Source organism: Prionailurus viverrinus, chromosome B2 (assembly GCF_022837055.1).
Source record: "Prionailurus viverrinus isolate Anna chromosome B2, UM_Priviv_1.0, whole genome shotgun sequence".
Classification (NCBI taxonomy): domain Eukaryota; kingdom Metazoa; phylum Chordata; class Mammalia; order Carnivora; family Felidae; genus Prionailurus; species Prionailurus viverrinus.
The window spans coordinates 70615220-70619267 of record NC_062565.1 but is presented as its reverse complement, the minus strand read 5'-3'; the positions used below and the strand labels follow the sequence as shown (position 1 = coordinate 70619267).

At 35.2% G+C, this 4048-nt stretch overlaps 1 non-coding gene across 1 annotated transcript; it reads left to right on the top strand.

The window, feature by feature from the left end:
* Positions 1–279: 279 nt before the first annotated feature.
* On the top strand, positions 280–385 carry LOC125166892 (U6 spliceosomal RNA). Its single transcript, XR_007152599.1, has one exon. It is a non-coding gene; the product is annotated as a U6 spliceosomal RNA (small nuclear RNA).
* Positions 386–4048: the final 3663 nt, after the last annotated feature.

Genomic DNA, 4048 nt, shown 5'->3' with positions numbered 1-4048 from the left:
TAGAAGAAACAAGGAATCACCCTTAGCTTCTCCATCCTACTGATTCTTCTTTCTATTTTGCTCATTTGAGTTTATTTCATTAACATCAACCAAATTAATCTTTGTGCCCCACAATGCCTCCACCATTTGAAAGGTCACCTCATGTTTTCTCTAGAAGATTTAAAAGCCTCCTGATTGGTCCTTCTGCCACAAACTTCCTCACCTCCAAACCTGTCCTCATCCTGCCTCCAGCATTATGTTACCACAGATAAAACATACATTCCTTAACATTGCCTCTAAGTGCTTGCTTCAGCAGCACATACAGTAAAATTAGAACAATATAAAGAAGATTAGCATGGCTCCTGTGCAAGGACAACATGGCTCCTAAGATTTGTTCTAGTTTACTGACCAACTTCCCAACATTTCTTCTCTCCATATCAGATACCCTGTGTTCCAAACATTGAGAGCAGCTCCATATTCACAAGATCTGCCTCATCCTTTCTTGACTGCATATCTTTGTATACATTCTTCCTAAAATTTGCTTCCTTCTTCTTTATGTAGCAACATCTGCCAATCTGTTAAGCTCTTTGAATCTGTTCTCAAGTAGCCAGAACCAGTCACTAAATGTATGTTTCTAGCTCACTCTGTTCCTGTCTATGTTACAGCACTGTATTGCACTGTAACTATTAGTTTTTGTATCCCGTATGACTGGTCTTTGAATTATTTAAGGGTAGGCTATGTCTTCTTCATCTTTATATACCTAGTACTTAGCACTGTGCTTGACATATGGGAAACATTAAGTAAAATGTAGCATGGGCCAATGACATCACAAATTGGTGTGAACAAAAGGTTATGCAATAATTTTCTGAAAAACAACCCTCAAAAAGCTGTAAGTAAAACTAGATGGAAGCTGTGAAAGAATTGATTATGAAAGTAAACACATCATGGTTGTGTGGTAGCGGAAATAACAGTTCAAGGATTTGACATTCCTTGTGAGGAAGGCCCTTTACTTTCCAGTTGGTTGTGTACACAGATGAATAAGATACCATCTGTGTTCTCAAAAGATTACAATCTGTAAGTAAAAACAGTCATGTGAACAGTTTAGTGGAATAAGGAACTACAAAAGCATCACACAAAGAGAGGGTAGTGAGTTCCTTATGGGGCTAGTTAAGGCTTCCTAGAAAAAGTAATTAAATCAAGCAAAAGGGGAAACATTTTTGAGGCAAAAAGCAAATATTACTACCATAAATTATAAAATTTAAGATGGGTAATGTGTGAAGTGGAACATTAGTTCTTATGTTCTTCCTGTAAGCCAATGGAAAATGTGTCATTTTCATGTCCATTTATGTATATTTGAAAGCTATATTCTGATTGAAAATTTCCTTTATTATAAATTAGTGTGCATAATTAATTTTATTAAGCAACCATATTGAATTTGTGCCTGGCTAGAGGAGAAATCAAAATATTTTAGTACAATCTCTGATCCTATTATGGTGGGAAGAGAACAAAGCATGTATCAGGTGAAGTGATAGAGCTCCTGTTGGACCTGGCATCCGTGTATAGGAAATTTAGGCTTTGTTCTTATTCCCACATCCTTTAGGGATGTGATCAAAGACATTTAGATCTCTCAGACCACACAGTTTGAAACTGACAGTCACCTCAGAGAAAAGATTCTGACGAGTCTATGGGAATGCTATCAGAATACCATCAGTCAATTATTATTGTAAATTAAACAAATATCCCTGATAAAAATCATTAAAACCTATACATAAAATTAATTTAATAATTTTACTGTGTAGTTATTTAGTCCCAGCAAGGGAAAATTTACACACTAACAATAAGTTTTAATAGTTTTTAGTTGCAATTTTGATATACAACGAAACTGAGATGTCAACATGCATTTGATATTGTTTCTCCCAGAATGATAAATCTACCTAAGAAAAAAGTAATCATTATACATAATGAAAATCAGGTGGTTTTGAACTCTACTATATCTGGATAGGAAAAGTTCCCAAAACTTATTTGTTTTCTTTGTTAAGAATTTTTTAGCTGTTGGGGCACCTGGGTGGCTCAGTCAATTAAGCGTCCAACTTTAGCTCAGGTCATGATATCACGGTTCATGAGTTTGAGCCCTGCATCAGGCTCTCTGCTGTCAGCGTGGAGCCTGCTTTGGATCCTTTCTGCCCCATCTCTGTGCATGCAGTCTCTCTTTCTCTATCAAAACTAATTAAATAAATATTTTAAAAGAATTTTTAGCTGTTCTTATTTTTTCATACATTCAAATTAATTTATAATCAGCTGTGAAATTTCTTCGAAACTATGTAAGATTTTTATTGAAATTACAATTAAAGAGCATTAATTTAAAAAGAATTGAAATTTTGTGTCAATTGATGAATATGGTATACATCTCTATTTGTCTCAATAAGGATTTATATTTGTCTACAGAAAGGTGTAAAATATTTGTTAAATTTGTTCCTGGTATCTATCTTTATTGTTATCATTACTATAAATGGTGTTTTGACCTACTTCATGTCTACCTTAGAAAAGGTCTAGGGGCGCCTTTCTAGGGGCGCCTGGGTGGCGCAGTCGGTTAAGCGTCCAACTTCAGCCAGGTCACGATCTTGCGGTCCGTGAGTTCGAGCCCCGCGTCGGGCTCTGGGCTGATGGCTCGGAGCCTGGAGCCTGCTTCCGAATCTGTGTCTCCCTCTCTCTCTGCCCCTTCCCCGTTCATGCTCTGTCTCTCTCTGTCCCAAAATAAATAAACATTGAAAAAAAATTTAAAAAAAAATAAATAAATAAAAAAATAAAAGCTTGTCTAAGAATTTTCCTAGAATGATTATTTTTAATGGCAAGGATGACTGGAACTATGTATTTATTGACCAGAGAAAGTATGAATTGTGCTCTCTCCACACAATGGAATATGGTACATAAAGTAAATTTGAGTGAAAAACAGTATATACAAAAATATGAGTAAATATTAGAAAGTAAATATAATAAATCTTATAAAGTGTTATTATACTTTATTAGTTAAATACATTGTTTTGTATGCCTCAAATATTAGATGCTGCTTTTTGTTTTTGCATGCCTCAAATATTAGATGCTGCTCAATGACTTTTAAAAACGGTTAAGAATTTGCAAATAAATAACATCACTAAGAATCACTGTAAATCCTTTTACTACTAACTTGTAATCCTCTTATACAAGGCCTGTGAACACCAAATCCTTGGAAAGAGGCTTTTATAAGCTTTGTATGTAGCCTTAGACATAATAAGAAATATGTTTTCTTAATATATCAAATTGATTCTGTGCTTGAAAATATGATACCCTTTGAAATAAATAAAATATGGGCAGTATATTATTAGAATATCAGCATTATAAAATTCCTTTCTTCAGGTCTTTACAAAACTATCATCTTTTTAATAAGGCCAACACTGACTATCACTGCAAACTGCTCTCTCCATTCCCTGACTGTGGTCTTTTTTTCTTTCTTCTCATTCATAGCACTTAACATCTTTGACCATACTGTGTACTTTATTTATACTTATTGTGTTTAATATCTATTTTCTATCACTAGAAGGCAGTGTGGGAGCTAGCTTCCAAGATGGCCCCCTATGTTCCACTTCTAGTATTTGCATCTGGCTGTGGTACTCCCCCCTCTTTGAATCATGTGTGGTCTGTGTGAAAAATAGAATACTGTAGAATTGGTTTTGTATAATTCTCAAAACTAGGTCATAAAAAATACTTCAGTTTCTACTTTGTCCTCTCTTGGATCATTTACTCTGCGTAAAGCCATCTGTCCTATTGTAAGGACATTCAAGTAGCCTTATGGAAAGGGATGCATGAGAATGAACTGAGGCTTCTTCATAATAATGAGAAACAACTTGCCAGCCAAGTGATTGAGTGAGTGATCTACCTTGAGAGTGGATTTTCCAAAGTCACTCATGCCTTCTGGTAACTGTATCTCTGGCCCCCATTTGACTACAACCTCATAAGAGACACTTAGTCAAAATCATCCAGGTGAGTTGCCCCTGAATATGTGATTCTCAGAAACTGTAAGAGATGATAAATG